The sequence below is a fragment of the Pteropus medius genome, unplaced genomic scaffold (genome assembly GCF_902729225.1).
Source record: "Pteropus medius unplaced genomic scaffold, Ma_sr-lr_union100, whole genome shotgun sequence".
NCBI lineage: Eukaryota > Metazoa > Chordata > Mammalia > Chiroptera > Pteropodidae > Pteropus > Pteropus medius.
The window spans coordinates 16,541,896-16,566,512 of record NW_024354502.1 but is presented as its reverse complement, the minus strand read 5'-3'; the positions used below and the strand labels follow the sequence as shown (position 1 = coordinate 16,566,512).

Sequence of the window (24,617 nt, the reverse complement as noted above, 5' to 3'; positions counted from 1 at the left end):
ATTAATCTACATGATTAATATTTCTATAGTAAATTTATTAGTGATGCTAAAGTAGTTAGTAGCAATGTCCTTCAGTGATCTTGTGATACAATAACTGAGAACAGTTTATTATCAATGCGTGAGTTTTGTGTAACTGGCAATTCCACAAGGATCGAGTGTGATTGAAGTTCCTTATTTATTGATTTTCATTATTTCACAAAGTATACCATCCTTAATGTATTTAAAAATAAATAAAATGGCAATTCACTAACCAAAATGTCACTAATTCAAGTTTATAGGAGTCCAAGCAGATTATTTTTTACCTTATCATATAACTTTAGGTTACCTCAAATCACCAAAAATTGACATTTGGCTAGATGGTTTTAATTCACACTTGCAAAGCAGAATGAAAAGGCAATAAAAATATCTCATGTTTGAATTCTTTTGTCTGAACAGTGAGTAAGAAAGCACTTGGCGGAAAGAGTACCTATAAAAAGGATGAAGTGCAGTAATTGGTTGGAAGATAATTTTTTTTTTTTAAAGATAAATGCTAGACTCAGTAATCCCAGAAAAAGAGATAGTATTTTAAGATTGGGGTGGATGAATTAACTTGAGATGTTGGTGGGAGGTTCCTGGTGCCTTTGTATGAGTTAAGAGTTCAATTTAACATAACATATATGATTAATTCAAAAAAGTAATTTGATCATAGGAAAGAACTGTTATATAATTTCTCCTACTGCTTATTTTTCATTATAAACCCATTATAACTTTTAGAATTAAGAAAATGTTTTCTTGCAGATGAGAGTTAAAGATTTCCAAGAGAAGTTGGAGAAAGTGTATGTGTATGTATGTGAGTGTATGTTTGTGTGTATACCTCTAAAGTAGTGAATTAAATTCAACTACATTTAAATCCGTGATGGTTTAAGTTCTTCATTTAATTCTCTTCCAGTCCTATACTTTTGACAATTTCTACATTAGTCTTCATTGAATGTTGTAATAATTCAATACCCATCTCCTCAAAAGAAGAGAAAAAGGATTATATTTCTCTAGATAGGTCACTTTACAACTCCATCATAACTTACTGTTCTACTATCTTTTTAAAAAATATAGTATCAATAATTACCTTTTTGGTCTAAATGTTTAACATATGCCCTGAAAAGTTCTGTGTCAGTTCCTGTCTTATATTGTCCATTTCTCAAGGCCTGTGCTTGTTTAAATTATTTTTGGTAATTGATGCTGACCATATGCTGCTGATTATGCATGCTACCGTGTTACTGTGCCTAATGGAATTATAAATCAAAATCTTTTATTCAGTTCCCATTGACATAGTCTATGTAATATCTTCTCTGCCTAGTGAGTCTTTATTGCCCTCTACAGTATCACTTTAGATTTGCTCATCACATTTTCTCAACTGCTAATAGGAAGCAATTATTTAAACTAAGTTCGCTAACAGGGCTGCCACACTGCATAATTCCGGGGGCACCATTGTACCATCGCCCCCCTGGGATTGTGCAGTGCATAACCTGCCTGGCCAAACATGGCAGTCATGTATCACCTTCACTGCACAAACATAGAATTCAGTTTGGGGTATTTATGTTAACTCTTTAGAGATGGCCAATTAATTTGCATAAACTAGCTTTTGCCAAAAAAATCCAAGATTTTAGTTGCTGTAAATTTCATCAGTATTCACACCTGTTTTATTCTGTAGAATTTCACAGTTATTCCTGAACTACGAGTGGCACTTAAGAATACAAAATTTTGGACTTTAGAATTTACTCACAGAAGATTAAATTTTAAACTTTGATTTGAAGAAAAAACTTAAAAGACATTACTGGAAATATAAATAGTTTGGGCATATTTACAGTGCGTTGTTTTCAGTTGTGAAGCTGGCTAGTTATGTAGGTGGAAGCTGTAGGAGTTGCAATAGTATATTTGGCCACTTCTCGACTTCTCTATATTTATAACTGTAGTAGTGATGCCTTAAATTTCGAGAATGCTCCATTCCCCTGAAATAGTTCCCAAATAAATAATTATTTTTTTCCCATTAATTCTCAAGCTATGTGTAATGAGCAATTGAGAAAGGATGGGAAGAATCTGAAGAAAAAGAGGAAGAACCATGACGATCATCTTCGCTTTACATTACACGCCAGTACGCGGTGCCAGCCCACATCTTTCGTTTTTCTGCATTATGATAGTCCTCAAATTATCTTGCTTCTAAAATTCAAATCTATTATAGCTATTGCACTTCTGTATTTTTTCTAATTTCCTTTTAGTAAAGGCCTGATATAAATAGATTTTGCTTTAGGCTTATGGGAAAAATAACTGCTATGAGTATAATGATGCCTTTTTTTCTTAAAATGCTTTCTTTTTGTACTGTTGATGTACTTTGATGGTTTGGCCGGGTATTCACTGATAATAAACTATAGAAATATTTCAGCCCCAGAACTTTTGAGTGATAATATTGCTTAAGTCCTTCCTATGTTTCTGTCTTGTTTCCTGACCTAGATACTGTTTTGAATGCATATGTGGGACACATAGTAAGCCCTCAGTAAACACTTGTGATGTAGGAGAGCAAAACGTGCTCCGACAGGGAGGATGTGTCTGGCTTTGTGTGTTCCCTCTGCCAATCACTAGCTATGTAAACTTTCATGGTCCCTTAAGCCTTTTGAGCCTCAGATTGCTAACAGAAATATAAAATGTCTGCTTTGCCTAGGGATTATGTGGATTAAATTATTTAATGTACATGAAGAAATTTAGACCAATAAAGTGCTGTATGAATCTAAGAAAGAATGGTTGAATACTTCTGACTAAATTAAGATGACAGTTACTGTTTTATAAATTTCTTTGTTTCACTGAGTGAAATAAATTGGTATCTCTAAATAATCTCCAGCACTGTAAAGAAAGTTTGCCAAGTAAATGAAGGTAACCAGGCCATGGCTAGAACTAAGCAAGAATAATGAGATAGATGACAGCAGCTTCTCATTTCCTTGAAAATTTTATATTGTGCCAATCCTAAGACAGGCCAGTGGCTTCGTAAAACATGTTTGGATATCGAGATCTTATGCAGTTGGGCCAGTGCGACATTTAGGATGTTTGATGTTAAAGACTGGCTAGTGAAGGGTAATGAAGGGCTCTACTGAAGTTATGTAAAATGTTCTGCCACCTCCTTAACTTTACATGGTAGATATAAACAAGGAGACTTAGAAATTTGCATTAAAGACTACAACAATAGGGAGAGGCTGGACACGGGCAACATGATATAACTAGATATAGAAAGTTTTGAATATTGATATTTCTTAAACATAAATAATACTTTTTAAGGCAATATTGCCTAATTCTCCAATAATTGTTTTAGTAGCACTGGTAAGAACATTTGACTGGTTTTTTTTCAAAGTTTCCTCAATTTCAGGACTTGAAATTGAGATATGAAGTATCTCTGGCTAGAGAACCAGTAGGGTAAATTCTTTAGATGAGCCACGGGGGAAAAAAGTATACCCCAAAGCTTTTAAGAAAAAAAAGTATCAATCATCCTCTGTATGGAGCAGCTAAATTTGCCACCTGTTTGTTTAACATTTTAATCTGTTTTACTTTGAAAAATATATCTAAAACATACCTTTGATGAGTTCATATTTTGATTTCAATTAAGTCAATATCTAAGAATTATAAATGACATATGTCATGTTTGTTCTGGTATATGTATATGGTAATATGTATATATATGTATACATATATGTTCCTATAAAAATACAGATTTAAATTTAATAGGTATTATACTTTCAAAATAGGCAAAAATTAGTATTTCACAGTAACTTACAGAGCAACTGGTGTGTTTTATGCATATTTCAAGCACTTACCACGTTTATTCTGACATACAATATTATGTTAGTTTCAGGTGTACAACATAGTGATTCCATATTTACATACCTTTAAAGTAATAGCCTCCTTGTCTCTTGATACTTGTCTTGGCCCTGGTATTAGATTTCTAGTTCTGTTGTCATGAATGACCACACAATGAGACAAATTTATCTTATGGTTCTTGACACTCATCTCACTGGGCTAAAATCAAGGTGTGAGCAGGGCTGCATTTCTTTCTGGAGTCCCTAGGGGAGAATCTGTTTTCTTGTCTTTTCCAGTTTCTAAAGGTCATTCACGATCCTTGACTCATAGTCTCCCTTCCTCCCTGTTCAAAGCCAGCAATCTTTGTTCTTCTGTAGTCCTATACTGCTGTTCCACTGCGGTCGTGTATTCTCTCAACTCTCCTCATCTGACTGCCTCTTGCACTTTTAAGGACCCTTGTGATGGCATCGGGCCCATCCAGATCCACAAGTGTTTTCTCATCTGAAGATAATCACATCTGCGAAGTCTCTTTTGCTGTGTTTGGTAATCTAGTCGCAGGTTCAAGAGAGGAGGACATGGATATCTTTTGTGGCTGTTTTCTGCCTTCCACACTCCTCTAATCCTTTTCCTCCCCTAGCATGGTGGTTAAGAGCATTGGCTTTTAATTCTATCTTTATCCGACTCTGAGCGACATCGTGTATAGATGAGTTTCTCATCTGTAAATGTTACTCTTGCTTAACATAGTGCATAGAATATAGTATCCGTTCAACAACTTATACCTGTTTCTAATAACAGCATTGCTATCATTGTCATCATTATCATCATAATTGTCTTTTCTCACCTCTCCGTACATCTTTAAGCTTCTTTAGCAGAAGAACCATGGTTTATTCATATCATTTGTTTTTGCAGTACCTAGGACTGGGCCTCAATATAAGTGCTAAAGTCAATAAATGTTTTCAAGTTTATTAAAAAAATAGCTATTGAATGAATTCATCAAGAGAAAATTGTTCCCCTATTTCAGACTGTTCAAAGAAATGTTACCTTGCAAACACATCTAATTGTTTCCACTTTTATGTTCTATGTTTAGCTGATGTCACTGAAGCTGCAGTCCGTTTTGCATATTGGTTTTCTTCCAGCAAATTGTGCATGTACCCATTCTCTCAGAGGTTTCTCAGCCAGCTATGCCAAGAATTAAGACATATGAAGGAACCTGATCTTGGTAAAAATTCTTAAATCCTGCCTTTTTAAAATTTGTTTAACTATACAGAATGTGTTAGGGAAAAATACTGATGGTTTTGTGATTTTTTTTAAACAATGCTCTTCTTCCTTTTCTTTCTGTGATATTTCAGTTATATATGTAGTAAAATATCGTTTATATATTAAGTAGCTGGACCTTTAGGAAATGAGTCTATTTTATTTGTATGAAGTGTTTTTGAAATTTCTCACTGTCACAATTTCAGTAATATTCCTGTTTATATGCATAAAATGAAACTTTTCAACTTGCCTTTTGTCATCCGGGAAGAAATAGAATCTGTAGATTTCTAATAAAGTACTGCAGTTAAATTCGTATGTATGGTGTTATTGAAACGACCATATAGATGTTATTATAATAAGTTATAATTACTATATGATAGTATCTTAGATGAAGGATAATTTTTAAACTAAAATTTCCTGAAGTTCAAATAAAGAACAGCTTTGGGTAATAGTGAGTACCCAGATGCGGTAAGGCCTTCCTGAATATTTTTTTATTATGTTTATTGGGGTAACATTGGTTAATACAATTATATAATTTTCAGGTATACATTATAATTTGGCGTCTGTATATTCTATTGTATGTTTACCACCCAAAGTCCCGTTTCCTTCAGCTACATATATTTGATCCCCTTTAACCGCTTCACCCTCCCCCTACCCCCCTATATATGATCCCCTTTAACCATCTACTTTCCTGAATATCGATTGAGGTACCTCTAATGCTGTTGTGTGACTTGGCGGACTCAGGATGAAGGATGCAGAAGGAGCCCTTGAGAACTCTGCCCCAGTGTAATTGCCAGAAAAGCTCATTAGTTTACATTTTCCCAGGAGATAGATTTCTTTAATAACTAAGGATATGTGCAAAAAGCATGCACATTTTATATTAGTGTATCTGACAAATTATTTTGTACCTTATATACGATAGACACTAAAATATTTATTCGTTGCTTGATTTTAACTTCTTGAGAATTGACATTGATATTTTTGGAATATTAGATAAATTAATGATATAGATAGCAAAACATTATTGAGATATAATTGTTATGATGTGGTTATAAAGAATAATAATTTCAAAAATGTTGTAATTATTAATTATAAAATGTTTCATAAGCCATTCTGTACTTGGATAGTTTTATGAAAAATACTCGTCTCTTGTTGACTTAGGCTTATGTATTACAGTCTTTTTATGCTGCATGATTCTGAGGAGCTACTGTCACCTTTCCTACAATGTATTTTTCTTACCTATCAAACAACTTTTCTTCCTATAACTAGAGTGACCATATAATTGTGTCAAATTAAAACACTTGAGAGAGAATAAGGTCACCTTTAACGATTACGCCAGGACAACTGGCTTAAACTAGTCTGTCCCAGGCAAGCGGGATGTGCCATCTCTCTACCCACAGCCCTGTTTTCATTGAATACAGCAAATATTTACTGAATACTGTTATGTGCAAGACATCATGCTTCGAACCAAAAGTGTATAGACAAGAATACAGTCCCCTTTCACTGGCCTCATCTTTCACCAGCAGCTTTGATGTGTGTGTGTGTTTTTTTTGTTTGTTTGTTTGTTTTTTAATTTAATCTGTGAATACCTGACTTAAAATATTTGAAAACCACCAAAGGAATAAAGTAAAAGAATACAGTGTCATGAGAGCAGATTTAAAATGTTCTGGGGTGCAGTATTTAAAAAGTGTGTTCCTCTTTGGGGTGAGCCTGGAGGGATGGGTGGAAAGTGAGGGTGTAAACTAAGCGTCCAGCGTCCCTTAGACAACTGGCTTTGCTTTCTGGTCTTTCACTTTCCACCCCTAATTATCTTTGCTGTCTTTCATGAGTTTTTTTCTTCCCCATTTCTCAGTTCTATTTTATTTCAGTTAATAGATCTGAAGTCAGTGTTTGTATACACAGACACATTCATTTGCATACACACATCAGTGTGAGTACACCATTTTTTCTTGACCCGCAAACATTTTTTTCACATTCTAACTAATCCAAACAGAACACATATTTTAACCAATACATACAGTTACTCCCAACCCCCACAAAAAGCTCCTATGAAATCTGCGGCATTTTAGAAGTGTGAAAATATTAGTAGTGTGAAATTTTCAGCTCTCAGGTCTGTGAAAGAGAGTGGGGGCCTGCCAAATTATATTTTATATGCTCGTGACCTGGGAAGTGCAGTCGTGTGGTGTGGGAAGAGCTGGCTCCGGAGACACATCCCCTGCCTGCTCTGAATGTGCGTGACCTTGGGCAAGTGAGTCCGCCTCTTCTGCCCTACTTCTGACCTGTAAAATGAGGCTGAGGACAGACTTTCCAGGATCAGTTTGAGTTAATGTGAATATTTAGATCAATGCTTAGCACATCTCGAGGTAACTGGTCACCTTTACTTTGTTACCTCCAGATTTAACAATGAAGAAGCAAATTTAAAAAGTGAAAATGCAAAATGGCATAAAATACTATCATATTTTATGAGACGCATAAGAGGTTCTCAAATGTTCTGGGTTCACTCTTATCTCAGGTTTGTTTTTTATTTTTCATGGGTCCCTGAAGCTAAAATAAATATCTGACAGTTTGTTAATTAATTAGGTCCAAACAGCTAAAAGGTAGCCATTTGCCTGGTGTCCATCAATGGTCAATGTGTTTCCCTTGAAAATTATGCAAATTTGCCTCCTTACCTCTGCCCCTGTGAGTTTGCTGTGGCTTCTGGGGTACTTTGGGGCACAATTTGGAAAAGATAAGGAGCTCACTCATTCAGTTTTCTGATTACTAATTAATAAACAATCAGCTAATTAATGACTTGCCCCTCTCAAAAACTTTTTGATCTGTTTGGATGGTATTAGCTCACACAAGCCCTCACGGGGCTTTTTAAAGGAAAACTTAAAAAAGAAAACTTGACAGCAAGGTAACATTGAAGAAAATTTAAAGACATGGAGAGTTATACCATGTTTATGAGTTGGAAGACAACACTAGCAATGTCAAATCTTAAAAAAAAAAAAAAAATGAAAGGGAGGGAGGAAGGAAGGAAGGCAGGTAGGCAGGCAGGCAGGCAGGCAGGCAGGAAGGCCAGCAAGCTGGGACTTCAGGTAAAGCGTTGTGGTGTGTCCGAAAGCCTCAGAGAATTTAAACAAAGCAGACAAAAACAAGAGACACAATTGCAGTTGCCCTCAAAACCTAGGCATACCTGCTTCTGCGGCTCTCTGGAGCTCCTCTGCAGGTGCACCATGTGGAAGCTACCTGAAGGTCACCTGCGCAATGACATGTGGAAAAGAAGTGCCTGATGTTTCCTGCTTCCTCCCTCCAGGCTCTGGAAACGGGCAACAATATAACGTGGTCCGCTTACCATTTTCCCTATCTTTCAGTATGTTTTAAATTGCTCCCCACAGGTAATTGGGCCAGTGTAAAAAGCTAAGTAAGTCTTCAGAAAAAGGAAACATTGCCTCACAGACCTGTAAACCCCCAGTCCTGTTAACCCCTCCAGTCATATGTATTATATGCTATACAGTAATGCTTACCAAATTGTGTTGTCAGTGCTGTAACCAAACTTCACCAGTCTGGAACCCTAAACAGTACAGTGTAGGTTTCTGACTTGCTGGAGGATCGATAGAGACTAGAGCTTTTATATATGAGCTGATGTTGAAAGAATTTCTTATAAAATGCTTCATAAATTTTTCTCCATTCTGGAAAGCAGTAATTACATATATATAGAAGTTGCCAGAGTGGACCTTTGGGCTAAGCGACTTTTTACACTGAGCTAGTATTAAAAATAGATCTTTTTAAAAATGCGTTATAAATTGTTCAGCATTCTTAAATGCTATAGCTATAGATATAGGTGTGGTTGGTGGGGACCTTTGGGGTTAAGCAATGTGGCCACCGCGCTGCAATCTAGGGAGAAGCCACTCCAGCCTGCAGAACTATATTACTCAACACACAATTCACACATAGCACAGTGCCACCATCAGGTTCAAATGCACCTTTGTCACATGCCAGCTCCTTGTATTCCCTGCACACGTTCCTCCCCCTAGGCTCTGCTTCCATATTCTCTTACTCTCTCCTCATTCCTCATTTTACACACCCTTTGCTACCACCATATCCAAGGTGGTCTATGGACCACCTGAGCCAGACCCTGCTGAGGAGCCTGTATAAACTGCAGCCCCACAGAATCACAGCCTCTGGGGAGGGAGTCCAGGAATCAGCATTGTAAATTAACTTCTAATGTGTTTCTGTGTTAACTAAAACTGGGAAAAGGTCAGGCCGTACTAGATTTTCCCAGTTATTCCATGCTCCTATGGGACTCTGGACTCAAATGTGCTGTCCCCCTTTCCCAGCAGGTCAAGACCTTCCTGACCCACGCGCGTTTCTTCTGCGGGCTCAGGGAGTGTTGACTGAATATAAAGGCCTTTCTTTCTTTAACGTTCCTTGTTAATGTTTACGGTTATGACAGGAGAGGAGAGTGGAAGGAAAACAGCTGGGAGTGAAGGTCGGTTTAGAATGACGTTACCAAACAGCTCCCTGAGGCACTAGAGGCAAGAACAGGCTCTTTGAAGCCTCAGTTCCTCATCTGTAGAAAGGGGATGATGATACCTGCCTTAGATAGTCATTATGAGAATAAATTGGAATATGTCGATGGAATTTAGGTCTCTGAAAATAGGAAACACTGATAGCTTATTATTAACGTTATCTCATTTTACAGATGAGGCAGCTGAGGTTGGAAGTAGATCATGGTTTATAAACAGCAAACTGAAAGACACCTTCCACCTCATCTGCCTTCTTTTACAGCCTAACTTTTTTCCTACTAGATAGTCTGATGCCCTCTAGAAGCTGAGGGTTCTGAAGCATCAGGTTTTGCAGTATTAGGATTTTCTCTCTTCCCCTCTCCCTCCCTAGGTAACACGTAATGAAATTTAAAGCTGAATATATTGTTTATGGTCTCACTGAAAATAATGCCTTCTCTCCATTAAAAAGCAATTATTGTGTTTGGTGACCTCCCACCACACACAGTAGGTGTGCACTGTGTGGGGTAAAAAAGAGCCTTAAAATGCTCCAGGATCATTTAAAGCCTGAAGATAGGTATCTGTGAACCATAACCTCCACCAACTTTCATCAGTCTCCTGATTTATCAACTTGAAACTACAGTGGCTAAATGAATAAATATTGAGCCCCTACTCTGTGCTACTGCGTAGTCACCTATAACAGTACTTCTCAAACATTAATATACAAACAAATCAGGTGAGCTGTTATTAAAATTCAAAGTCTGATTCAGTCGGTCTAGCATAGGAATTGAGACTGCATCTCTAACAAGTTCCCAGGTGACGCCAGTGCTGCTGGCCCAGGGACCAGCAAGGTGGTTCTTCTGCACGTTAAAGTTCGAGAAGCACTGTGGTATTCCATTCCTCTCTTTGAATTCTCTAGTATTTTGTGGCACATTTTGATTATTCCTTTGTTATTTTACTTATTACCTACATCTCCCATCTGAGGCCTTATATCTCCCAGGAGAATTTAAATTTATATTAGTCAGGATAGTGTAGGTCCGTATTTCTCGATGTCTTGTCTCTTAAGGAGCATCAGCATCACTTGGGAACTTGTTAGGAATATAAATTCTCAGGTCGTACCCCAATCCCACTGCATCAGAAACACTGGGAACAGGGTCAAGCAATCTGTGTTTTAGTGAGGCGATTCTGATGTACGTTCGAATTTGAGAAGCAATAGGCTAAATTATACTTTAGTAACAAACTAGCCCCAAATCTCAGTATTGTAAAACAATGTGGTGTATTTTTCATTCAGACTTCATTTCCGTTATGGTTAGCATGGGCTCGTTCTGCTTCATGACTCCTCACTCCGGGATTCTGGTCGACAGAACAGACGCCATCTGCCACATTGCTAGTGCCGTACCAGAGGGGAAAGAGAAATGGAGGGTCTCTCACATTGGTGATCAACAGAGCACAAGTGACAAACACCATTTCCGATACAACTAGTTGGCCAGAACTAGTCACGTGGCTGTACCCAAATAGCTAGGGAGACAGGAGATGCTTGGAAGCCAGGGAGCTCAGTGATGACTACCACCATTGAGGCATATCAAGATCTCAGAGAGGATGGCCTTCTAATACCCCTGCGGAGACCTCCACAGACACACCAACAATTCCCATGTTTGCAGCAGGCACAGGAACAGCAGAATCACAGGCCCTGAGGGATCTCTGCAGCCTGGGACTGTGCGTGGTCCAGTTGGGATCAGTGTGTTCTGTAATCAAAGTGGCCTGTAACAGCGGTAGACCATCCTCGTAGACCAATGACTGGGATGGGCCAAGGGTGGGGCGTTTCATTTTGCTTTGATGATGCTTAAGACTCTGGGATATTTGCATAATTTTGGTCAAAGGAAGAAAGTACAAAAGTGACTGAGATTGAATTTCCTGCCACAGGACACTCGGTGTTAGATTTAAATTGATTTGAAGAAAATTATTATTTCTGACACTCCTGAGATTGTAGAGTAAGCTTCATATCCACTACAGCTGGTATCTATGAAAACTGCCCTAGTTCAGCACTTAATGCAGGACATTTTAGAGGGAGATTTCTTAAATACTTTCAACGATTAGAAAATAAACTTTGGGTATTTTAATACTGATTAAATTGACATATTAACTTAGAAAAGCCTCAGGCCTGTAATCTTTCTAAATTCATATTGGAACTCAGTTAATGGAGCAATATGAATCTCTAGTACTTAATCATTTCTTTGTGATTATGACAGGTAATTCTTTTTCATCTATTTGAAAATGTTACACACATTCAACTGGCATTTTTCTATAATACACTCTGCCTGCCTTGCTTTTATGTTGAAATGAAGAAGAGATATTATCCATGTAATGATGAGAAAGTATTCACAGTAAAAGTTGAAATAATACAGTCTTGTAAAAAAGCCTGACTCATCCAGTGAAGGTTTTATTACTTGACTCTTGGAAATATCTGCTGGAGTCTTAGCCACTATGCCACCAAATGTATATTTGAGGAAGATTAAAATTTGTAATTAAAATGCCACATTTGTATTTAGTGGCCCTAATATTTTTTTCAGCTGCATTGTAATATACTCATAGGTGATTACCCTCTACTCCTAGGAGAAAAAGTGTCTGTAGAAGAATTTATGTGGTCACAATACTTTTTGTTGTTGTTATTTTTACTGAATGTCAAAAAGTGAGGTAAGACATGTTGGTAGAGAATGTTTCACCGTCTCACTGTGAAATACACATAGTATGATGTCTGCTCATTCTTACTACATATGTGTATTGCCCAAGAAAACTCTCACTTTGGGCGTGGTTCCATAGTGTAGCGGTTAGCACGTCTACTTTACTTGCAGAAGGTCCTGTGTTCATGCCCCAGTGGAGCCATGGTCCATGGTCTACAGCCACGCCATCCTGAACAAGCCCGATATCTGATCTCGGAAGCTAACCAGGGTCAGGCCTGGTTAATACTTGAATGGGAGACCACCTAGGAAGACCAGGTGCTCTAGGCATAAATAATAATAAATATTTTTTTTTAAAAAAGAAAACTCACTTATAGGATTAGTTAGTATATATTTTTTTCATTGTAATTTAATTTTTTTTCTTTTATATTTAAGTAGAGTTGGTATACTATCTTATATATATTAGTTTCAGGTGTACAGCATAGTGATTTGACATTTTATACCATATAACATGATCACCCCACTAATTCTAGTAATCATCATGTGTAAACTTATCACATTATTGACTATATTCCCCTTCCGCTTTTCACCCATCTCCCCACTGCCTCCCTTCTGGTGACCATTCGTTAGGTCTCAGTTTTTATGAGTCTGTTTTGTTTTGTTTTTAGATTCCATGTCTAAGTAAAACTATAAAGCATACTTTTAACGAAGTTCAAAAGCCCTTGCTCATCTCTGCCTTTTTACATATGACTTTTGTCTTATTGTAATTCCCTGCCAGAAATTTGCTGATAATTTTCTGTAAGCAATAGCCACCAAAAATTCTTATGCAAACTCCTAGAAATTGGCTTCTATTGTTAGCTGTGAATTCCATTTTGCAAATTTTAGTAAAATAGAATTTCTGAGAAAATGATGCAATTATATGAACATTTTACTTTTCTGAAGAGCAAACATTTTTCTTAAATGTGTTTTTGAGGTTTAATGCCTACACATGTGGGTTATTCCTTTAAACATATCTCAATACACTCTGTCTCGTAAACAGATCAATTAAGAGAGTAATTCATGTATAACAAAAGAAATATGGAGGGAATAATCTATCTACAGAAATAGTAAAATTTTGCTTACTATTAAACAAATTTCATGAGACAGTTTGCAGGCTACAATTTTAGCTTCAATCAAACCTTTATATGAAATCAAAAATCCTTTAAATCACAGCATGGACCATATGAATGCAAGGAACCAACTGATGCAGGTTTTAATTCTTTGGCTAAGGAATAGACAGATATTTTAAAAGTACATAGTGTCCTTTTTTTAAAAATAACAGCTATAATTTTGCTCAGGAGCTGATGATCAGAATAACTGCTTGTTGATTACTACTGTTTGTTTAGACTAATATGTATTCTCATGAAAAATTTTATTATTTCTAGTGATCTTTACTGAAGACCAGTCAGTGAGGGTCATCCTCAGTCAAAAAGAAAGAAGGGTACAGGTTTAATGTGAAAGATACTCATTTTAATTTCTTCTATGGCCAAAACCTTTGTGTAGTATGGCTTTGCTTTTTTTATTCTTTGTTGTCAGCAGTAGAATAACAAAATAAATTCTGCTCTGTATGTTTAGTTTTTTTTTTCCTTCAGACTTTCTGATGCTTTGTTCTTGATGTGAAGGAAAGATGAAAACGCACAACGAACCTATTGCTGTCTCTAAAATTGCTCCTGCCCTTAATCGACTGAGTGAATGATTAGAATTATGGACAAGTTTCACAGTTTTCCTCTTCTTCCTTAATTCTTGAATAGCAAATAGGATATTATTTCCATTTCATGTTGGGGAAGAAAGGGAACACAAAAATATTAGTCGATGTCTGTAGTGAGATAAAGCAATATTTGGGTTCAGACTCCAGCAATACCCTTAAAGTTAAAAAGGAGAATCTGTGATAGAAAAATAATTGTTCTTCCCCTCAAACCCTGACCTTCCTGTCTCTGTCTCAGCAGTGACTTGCAATTTCAGATCATTGTCTGAATAACAAAGCAGTGTTTTTGTTGCCTGTGATATTGAGAAGTGTATGCAAAATATGTAGTCACTGAGCTTTCATTTGCTTAGTGTGACAAAACCCAACGACCCAGGATTTATAAGTGACGACTGATGTCTAGCTGCTGGCTGTGGTACTCTACGGATTTTTGCGGTGCAAATTACCATCATGTGTAGACGACATAACTGAGCTCCTGAGAAATTACCAAAGAAATTTTTTTAAAAATGAAAATACTGTTATCAAAAAACACAGCAGATAGTGTATATGAAACACCACATTTAAGATGTCCATCTTTTTCCTGCATATTTAAAAATCTCTGTAGAGAAGTTGTCATTTTTTTTTAAACAATGGAAAGCATATACTGTTTTCTTCTAGTTAACGATCTCTGCATGTAAATTGTCATTTTTAAATGATAGAAAGTGTTTAGTGTTTCCTTCTAGGTAAATACAGAATAAAATATTTGAGTATGTGACAAAATTGCCATGCCATCTAAAATTCTGTTCTAACCACTGGTGATCTGTCAGTGAACAAGGCAGGCACACTTCCAATTTTCATACCATCAATTAAGGGGTTAAGGAGCACAGATAATTCACAAGAAGATATATCAATAGTTGGAAGAAAATACAAATAACATAGGGTGGTAGGGGGAGTTGACAGCTTTTGGTTGGGTGATCAAGGAAGGTTTTTCTGTAAAGGGACTTTCGAGTTTGAAATTATTCCCAGTGAAGAGGAGAAGACATTGAAAGGACAGCCTTGATCTGAATTATGTTTTTAAAAGAGTGCTTTGCTCTTTATGTGGAAAATGGATTGAACGTGAGAAAAGAGTTGAAGCAAAACGGGAGGAGGCCACAGTGGCATCCAAAGAAGGGATAATGCCACCTGTATCCTAGAGCGATACCCAGAATGCTTTTCTCGGGACTCTCCAAATTACTCTTGCTCTGAAATGCCCCCTGACTCTGCACAATGAAAATCTTATCCATTTAAACACTTCCTGCTTCAGTGCAGAAAGGGAAGGGTGGCATACTTCCTCCATGGCTGTTACCCATCCCAGAATTGAGACCCTCAGTGTCCTCCTTTCCATGTGGAAATCATTTTGAACCATCCAGGTGATTTTGATCAAATAGCATGCATGCAGAATGTTATTATTAAGTGCCAATAATTGCCCTACAGACATAAAGATTAACTTGAACTAAGGAAAATTCAATTTTCAGAAGGTTAAGACAGTATTTAAATTTATACTTAATAGTACTTTGGGGTTGAGCTATGACTTTTGAGATAGGATTTACTGACCAATAACAGAGACTTTTCAAGCTGGACTGTCATTCAAGAAATCCTATATACAAGATTTCTAGGTGCTGAAGAATCATTTTTGATAAGCTGCGCTTTGGGAAATCACTTCGGGGGGTCGTGTCAAGCAATGCAGGCAGGTCCAGCTTCCTGGATGTGCAGCCATTGCAGCTGCACAGGGCTTGTGTTTAAAGGGGCTTCACACTTGGTTTAATGCTCTGCTGTCACTATCTTGAATTCCTAGTAGTCTTTCAACAAGGAGTCTGCATTTTCACTTTTCACTGGGCACCACAAATTTTGTAGCTGGTCTTAAATACAGGGCTTGGGAAACTGTTTTAAAATCTGTCACTTTCCTCTAAAGCATAGAGAGGTAGAGGCAGGAGCGGGACAGATTTGAATAAAGTGGTTCTCAGCAAAGGGAATTCATTGCTTGGAGAATCTGAGATCCTCTAGTCCAGTGGTTAAGTGCCTGTGTTCAGTCCATGCCTGCCTGATATTTACCTGTCCATGGCAAAATAAAAACTTGAGTGATGATGCCCTCAGTTTTCTATAAAGCCAAATTTACTCCACTCAAAGGTCTGTTCTTTATTCTAAAATTAAATTTATCTTGCCAGATTTGGTCTAACATATCTTTTGTTTTGTCACATTTTGGTAATAAGGAGCAATTTTTTCTTTGTTTTTAAAGTATTTCTGAAAAATAAAACTTGACCGCCACATTTCAGCCCAATGCTTCTTGACAAAAAAAATTAAACAACAAAAAAACCATTTGTATACCATCTCTGCCTTCTACTTTACTTTTACCTTTTTTTTCCTAATCCCGACCTCTCTTTTCTCATATTTTAATTATTCCCAATAGCATCTAAATCAAGATCTGAAAAGCCGATGGTCAGGAACTGATGTTGTGATGCTTATCTTACAACCCATCTCCAGCCAATATAACGATTTGGAGATTAGAGCAGAATTTTCAGAGAGAGAGAGAGAGAGAGAGAGAGAGAGCGAGCGAGCGAGCGAGCGAGAGAAAGATGCTTTTACCACATCTCACACCTACGTGGGGGACTTCACTGGGACAACCCAGGAGCTTGGGCGAAGCTGTAGGTTAGACTTGACTGAACTCTGAGAAATCAAGAAGAGTAGGGGCTTTGGCTGCGGGAACATCTGACAAGGGGACACAAGAACTGCTACATCCCAGGTGTGCCAAAACCTACAGGGCAAAGGAGTCTTGCTTCTTGCTGGCAAGGTGTTGCTATGCAACAGAGCCCCGGCCTGAAGGAGACTTGGATCCTGCCCAGGGGGGATCCCTGGGGGAGGCAGGTGACCCCAGCAGAAAGAACACGAGAGCGTACATGGGGGGCTAGGGAAGGGACTATTGGTGACCAGTGAGAAGAGTTGCATTCACCAAAAATGAAGAAACTGCAGATGAGAGATCTCCAGTGAGATGTGGGCCACAAAGAATCATAAAATATCCACCTAACAAAAGAGTTGTCTTTAAACACCTAACAGAATGCAGAGTGCGGATACCAGCGAGTAGGATCCCTGGAGTCTAGGACAGTAGTTGTCCCTTATTTGTGGTTTTGTTTTCCACTGTTTCAGTTGCCCATGGTCAACCACGGTCTGAAAGTATTAAGCGGAAGATTCAAATATACAATTTATAAGCTTTAAATCGTACATAGTTCTGAATAGTATAATGAAATGTCACGCCCTCTGCTCTATCCCACCTGGGGCATGAATCATCCATTTGGCCAGTGTCTCCACACTGTGCAGCTACCCACCTGTTGGTCACTTCGTGGCCATCTCAGTCATCAGATCCACTGTCCAGGTGTCACAGTACTTGTGTTCAAGAGAATCACCAGGTAACTTGGTGAACACAAAGATGCGTAAAAACGTTAGGCAAATATCGCAAGGATGGTTATCAGCACTGTATACAGATGAAAATGCTGAGGTCCCGGTGAAGTGTCTTTCATCAGATTTTACTCCTCGTGATGGCAGAATATAGTCCAAAACACTGTTGTGAAAAGGAGCCCGGAACAGCACTGTTCTGCCATTATCAGGCTTCTGATATGAAGCAACTAAATATTCACATGAAGTCTTCAAGTCAGTCCTTACCTTGGCTTTGTACTAGGTTATTCAATTTATCCTTAGACGAAGTCACTATGTGCCTGGCAGCATACAGGGCACTGGTGGTTCAAATATGAATAAGACAATCCCTGACCTCAAGCAGCTTATGGCATACAGATAAAAGGCAGTCATTTGTCATTTACTTCACAGAGAACATGAGTTCAAGAAATATTAGTTTCATTCCTGCTATTATAAAATTATGTGGTTGAACTCAGGTTACCTACAGATTTGAAAGTCCTCCAATCTATAATTAAATATAGATTGCTACTTTTTTCCATCACCAGATTATATTACTTGTTCTTTAATAATGATTGACTGAATATGCTGTTGTAAATAGTTATGTAGGAATTTCCATCAGTCCTTAATGAAATTAGAAGTGAATATATGTATGGATATATTTATTTTACTGCCCCCCCCACTTTATTCCCCTGGCTTTGTTAATGTGTATCATTTCGCTTCTCCACATTCAATCTCCATATTATTTTTCTCCTGATGTAATTTACCACCTACAGAAGTATCAGGCTTGGAAAATGCAGAGGTGAAATACCCATTAGCACAATGCCAGTATGTCAACAGATGTTTAAAAGAGTCTTCTAGCTTAAGCCTATTTCTTAGAGCACATATTCAACCATAATTCTCACCTTTCAAAATTGGGTCAAGTCAGAAAACAGAAGATAACTCTCTTTTCACATAACTGTTATGAATATTGTGATTTTCTAACTAAAGAGATATGACAGTAATTTCTTGAGAAATACATGAGACATTGTGACTGAGCTAAATTAAGAATGAAAGAGGATAGAGAAAATAAATACAACCTCACGTTCTGTAAGTCTTCTGAATAAAGATGTGTACATTCTATGTGGAGGGCTAATTCACTCAGTAATTCATTTACTCATGTAAATATTTTTGATATACACATAATGTGCAAGGCGCTATGTTAGGTGCATAAAGAAAGTGTGCTTCCAGCCACACCAGAGTGAATGGTGAAGTGAGGGAGACAGAGCAGAGAAAAGCGAACATGAACAAACACAGCATTAGATTTTGTAATAAATACCATGAGAACCAGGTCAGCAGAGTGCTAAATAAGAATCTGGAGTTGAGTAGAGGGTGGGGGGCAGGAGATGAGAGTCAGAAGGGATAGCACGCGCAAAGCACCTGAGGATGGGAAGGGATTGACGTGCGTGAGAACCTTGAAGAGTACCGGGGTGACCAGAGCACAAGCAAGAAGAGTAGCCCAAGATGAAGCAGGCGATGGAGACATGCAAGGTCTTATAGACCATAGAAAGATGTTTAGAGATTCATTCGACCTCAGCAGGAAGCCATTCAGTTCTTTGAAGCAGGAGAACAACCTAGCTCCTTTATGCTTAAAAATGCTTGTTATGACTGCAGTGATGAATGGTTTAGCAAGAAGAATGGTAGCAAGAGAGAAAAGTCTATCTAGAGAGATGAATCTAGAGGCTCTGGCAATAATCCAGAGCAGCGACGACTAGGGAGTGGTAGTGGAGATGGAGAGAAGTGGAGTTATTGAAGATACAATTTGAAAGCAGAATTAGAGAGAATTTATTAATGAATTAGAAGTGGAGAGAGTTTCAAAGGAAGGTTTCAAATATAACTCGCAAGTGTCTGGCTTGAGTAACTGCGTGGGTGGGTGGTGGTGCTATTTACAGAGATAGAGAAACAGGAAGGAAGGTTAGTGTTGAGGTTAGGAGTCGAATGTTTAGGGACGTGTTAGTTTTAAGATGTGCTATAGGTAACCAAGTAGCTAGTTGTATATTTATGTTTGCTCTTCTGGGAAAAGCTTGGGTTGGAGGGGAATTTTGAACATAGAGATATTTCATCCCAAAGGGATGAATGAGAACATCTAAGTAGAGAGTGAAAACAGAGCGGAGGGAGGCCCAGCTCCATTAGCCCCTGGATATTCCAGAATATAGAGTTGAATAGAAAAAAGAAAAAAAAAAAGGACTCTTCAAGGAAGAGTGGAAAAAGAAGTATGAGAAGAAACGTGCATTAGAGTATCTAAGGTAGAATGCTTCAATGGTAGAGAGGCCTGTTAAAAAAAAAAAAAGAGTCGAAGACTTATATACCAGTGTGCATCATGCGGATACTGACGTGGATGATGTTATATTATCCTATTTAATAAAGCTTTAAGGTAAGTGCTGTTATTAAACTCATTTTACAATGAGGAAACTAGAGAGAGATTAAGTAATTTGCCCAAGATTCCATAATAAGGAGCCAAGTTTTGAACCTACGCCTTCTGACTCCAGAGTCCATGGCCTTAACCTGTGTGGCATGCACCTCCACAAGTACATCCTGCAAATAAAAGGTTAGGAGAAATGAAAACCAAAAAGTAACTCTCGAATTTGAACACATGATGTGATTGAAAACGTAAACGAGTTATTTCATGAAAGTAATGGACACAAAGCAATATTGGAAGGGGTTGTGCAGTGACCAGGAGATGAAGCCGTGTGCTGTGAAAGAGGGAGGAGAAATCGAGAAACGGAGTTGGTGGCCTTAGAGAGAAAAGGACTTGGAAGGATGGGAGATGTTAGCACCTGGCCGAATGCTGGTGGGAATAGTTGAGCAATGACGGGGAGATTAATGACCGGGAAGGAAGCAGATAACCTAAGAATAAAACCTTGAGAAAGTGCTGTAGGAGGAACGTTGTCTCCCTTTCCTGCATTCCTTCCTTTGAGTGTAAAGTAGAAATGTCCTTCCTTCTGAAGCATTTGTAAGAGAGCTCTGACTTTCTCCGCCTCTGCCTACCCAGCGGAGGCAGAGTGATGTCTCAGGCTGTGAAAGGACTGAGGTTCTATGTCCCGCCTCCTCTGCCTTCTCTCTTGGAAGCTGGTGCCCACAGGTGTTCTCTGAACTCCTGCTGTTTGTGGGGCAGCTTCACCAGACACTGCTTCTCCAAGCTACCAGCTTGTGATGGAGTCCCTGACTCTGTATCTATTTCTCAATTCAGGACTTATCGAGGGAAGAGAGTGGTTAGTACATCAATACCCTAAGTACAGAGAGAGGATGCACCTGGATTCAGAGAACATGTGGAGAGTTTGGCTTCAACAAAGGAGGACCGTATTCTCTTCTGTAATAAGAAAAAAAAAATTCTTAAAATAATGGGGAAAGGTAAATATAGGTTGATAGAGTTGCCTATGGAAGAAGACAGTTATTTCTTTAATTTTAAATATTATATGTTTACATAAAGAAGGTCTAAAACCGAACTTCATTGCACATAGCATTCCTGTGTTAAACCATTATCATCTGAAGAGTAGAAAATTATAACAGATTCCTCAGTAATTCTCAAATTGGGAGAGAGGACATGGAATGTCTTATCTAGGTTAGCTAATCTGAATCTAAATAGGGCAGTTTTCAATAAAAGAACTCTTAAATCAATAATACGATCTAACATTTAAAAACTACAAGCATCATTTGAAGACAGGATGTCAAGTATTTCTTATGTTCATCAATAGGATGATTTAGTTTAAAAGAATTAAAGAAGCACAAATTAGTAGTTGATGGTCACGGGGATCGGGAGCACGGCATAGAGAATGCAGTCAGCATTAATGTAATGGCTAGATGGAGAGCCAGAGGAGAGAAAGAGCAATTATGGGGATCATTTTATAAACTATATAAATGTCTAACCAATGTACTGTATACTTAAAACTAATAAAACAAAAATTTTTTAAAAAAGTAAAGAAGCAATGGATTAACCAAGGTGATATTTCCTATCAATTTCCTGAATTAATGTCTAAATTAGAGATCTATATTTTTTCTATAACTTCTTTTTCTGTTTCTCATGTCTTTATTTGGGGAAATTAAGATGAAAGATTGTGAGCTTTATTAGCATTTTAACTATAAACCATTAGGTTTTGGCCTAGATTATTATTACTTGCAGAAGCTATCTTGATTAAGTTTGGAGTTGCCTTATGTTGTGCATAAGCAAAACTATATTTTAATCAGCTAGTCCATATGCTTCGTACAGATAGTTTGTAATAGACTGTAAAAAATAGATTCCTTTAATCTGCAATGTTGGATAGAAGCCTAGTCTTAAAATAGTCTTCTGTATTCTGATCCCTTCTTCCTAAAATAAATAAACAAAATGCAATCCTTGTGGCAATAGCATGTTACAAATCATTTCATCAAAGGTAATAAAATTAATTTCATCTCTGTGAGTTATTGCAAAAGACTGTTTAACATTTACAAGAATTTGACTTCCAAATCCTTCATGCTAATCTTTGGATTTGCATAATGGGTTTCTACTTTCAGGATTTTCCAGTTGAAAGGCTTTGAAGTTCCAAGGCAAAAACTGAAATAAATTGGAAATTTGTGTAATTTCAGAGTGAATGCTTGCAATACAGTGGTATAATTGGAAAGTATATGGAAGGGGAAACTCATAAAAATTTTACTGCTGTTGTATTAGCATTTCGAAACTTTGTAGTAGAAAGATAATATACAAAATTCTTAATGAATGCTAAAATAACATAAAGTAGAACTTTCTAGTCAATAAAATTATTCCATCATTAGGTTCCTTAACCTGAACTTGAACCCACATGTTTGATTCCAGAGTCCTTATTCTTTTCACTCCTTTATGTCATCACTGAAATTTTTTGCATAAAGATGTAAATTTATCAAAGCTACAGAGTGTTTCTTTAGAAATTACTAAGCTAGATTTAATGAATAAAGTGAACTATCACAGTATTGATAATGGAGATGAAACTATTTCCTTTGTCTATACTAGTTCAAAAAATTCCCATAATAGGGTAGGATAAAGTCTATGTTATATGAATGTATTAAATTGATCATTATATTGGCTATCAAACCTTCCAAAGCCTTACTCTCTTATTTTATTTTCATCAATTTTTACATATGAATTTGCTTGCATTTTTGTATTATTCTTGTGGCTTTTTTTTCATAACAAAGTCATTCATTCCTTTGACAGTTTATTTACTACGTGCCTACTATACTAAGTCCTAGGAATAAAATGGTGAACAGACTGACTTTCTGTGAATGTAGGGATTAAGGTGGCCTGGTGGTGAGGATTCCTAATAGAAAATGCTTCTCTCCTACCTCTTATCTGGACTGGAATAAGCGTAGGGATATAAAACAGCTGGCAAATTTTGAGAACTTGGATGTCTTTTTCATAAAAGGTCAGTAAAAAATGTTAACCTTTTATGTTAGGATTTATTAAACTCTGGAGAGGCAGATTGGTTTTGAGTTTAGATTCTAGTGTTTTTAGAATAAAATTAGCTATAATAGCAATGAGTTAATGTCTACTTCCATATGATTCATAGTATGTATATTGGCCTTGCCCTTCGTGGAGTTGAATTCAATTGCATTTAACAAGAGAATTTCTAGCAAATCATTCCTACATGTCATTGCACCTGTGACTTAATTCTTGAATTCTCTGTTCTCTGAATTTCTAAAATAGGAAAGCATACATTTCTTAGAATGAATTTAGGGATAGAAATATGTCTTTATAACAAGGTATCTAGTTGTGGTACCCCAGTAGCAATTTCATTACCAATTATACTCCCAAAGGATACTTCTGTTGAAACATTTTGCATTGGTTTGGAATTGAAAAAGTAGACTGTGTAGTTCCTGATTCCATGTTAATGAAATTTTCTGACTCAATTCTCAGGTTTGGGAGCACAAAAACTAGTATGGCCCCAGGAATTATAGAGCAGGCTATAATTGTCATATTTTATATAGCAGATGATTGTTTTCATACTTTAATGCATAGATTTCCAATCTGTCATTTCTTCTAGTTGGACTTCTAGATGTGCTTTTTTTTTTTTTTTTTTTTTGCTGATTTCGTGGTTTGTTTTTAGCTGCTGATTTGTAGTCAGACTGTACAGGATGGGTAACAAAAGCCCTAAATTTTGCAATGTGAAAATTTCTTAGGCATTTGCTCTCAAAAGCTCTTTTTAAGTGAGTTGAGATTTTGCAGCAGCCACAGTATCCAACTTGGAATAGCGCATTCTCAGCAGCTTTACTGCTTTAAAAAATATCCTTACATTAGCTCTTTTAGGAAGGAGGGAGACAGCTTTGCTAACAGTAATGAGCTGTGCAAACCACAGATGGTCTTGTTGCTGGAAATCACTGGAAAGGACTACAAGTGTTAGGTCTTTGGGACACAGCCATTCACATGCATCCATGTGTATATGTGTACATGTTCATTTGTATAAGTATACGACGAATGGGCAAATGTAGTGTAGATTTCTGTGGAATTTTATTAAGTGCTTTCACGTTAATTAGCACATTTTATGTGCACATTTACTCTCTTAAAATAGGCAGAGACCTAGATAGTCCAGGTCCTTGTGCAAAGTCACATGGCTGGTAAGTGTTACAGCTGAAATTTATGTCCTAGTTCCAAAGTTTGGCATTTTGGTCAAAATGTCCTGATTGAATTCCAGCTTCCCTAATTTTTAGCACTATCACTTTATCTAAACCTCAGCTGACCCTTTGACAAATAGGTTATGTGATACCTACTTCATAGGTTTATTGTGATCAGTAAATGAAACTGTATAGCATATGGCCTGTACCCTGTACATTATAATAACTCGATGACTGTTCATGTTTGCCTATGTTTTTGTTTAAAGCAAAAACTTATATAATACTTATTACATGCAAATATCCAACATGCTTTTAAACATATTAATTTAATCCTCGTGGCAATTTTATGACATAGGTATTATTAATACCTCTATTTTACATATGAAAAAACAGAAGCAAAGAGAGAGATTAAGTAAATGTGCCAGGAGCACAGAGCTCGTAGATTCCAGATTAGGCATTCTGGCCCTCATGTTCATTGTCTTAACTGCCCTACTATTATTTTCAAGGTACAGAGTCAAATATATGAAAATATGACTTTTACATGCTACTGTTATACCACCTTAAATTCCCATGACCTAGGGAATATACTCATTATGCTGCAGTAGATTTTCTCAGCTATTGCTACCG

General features: G+C 37.2%; 1 protein-coding gene across 5 annotated transcripts in view; it reads left to right on the top strand.

Moving 5' to 3' along the window:
• The window catches only part of OXR1 (oxidation resistance 1), a 306,299-nt gene that overhangs the window by 91,800 nt on the left and 189,882 nt on the right, over window positions 1-24,617 (top strand). The window contains exon 1 of one of the 5 annotated variants that reach the window (XM_039853666.1): window positions 4,904-5,035. The exons of the other annotated variants lie outside the window; for them this stretch is intronic. The gene's annotated coding sequence lies outside the window, so the exon portion shown is untranslated. Of the gene's footprint in view, window positions 1-4,903; window positions 5,036-24,617 lie in introns of those variants that run through there. 5 annotated transcript variants of the gene reach the window in all.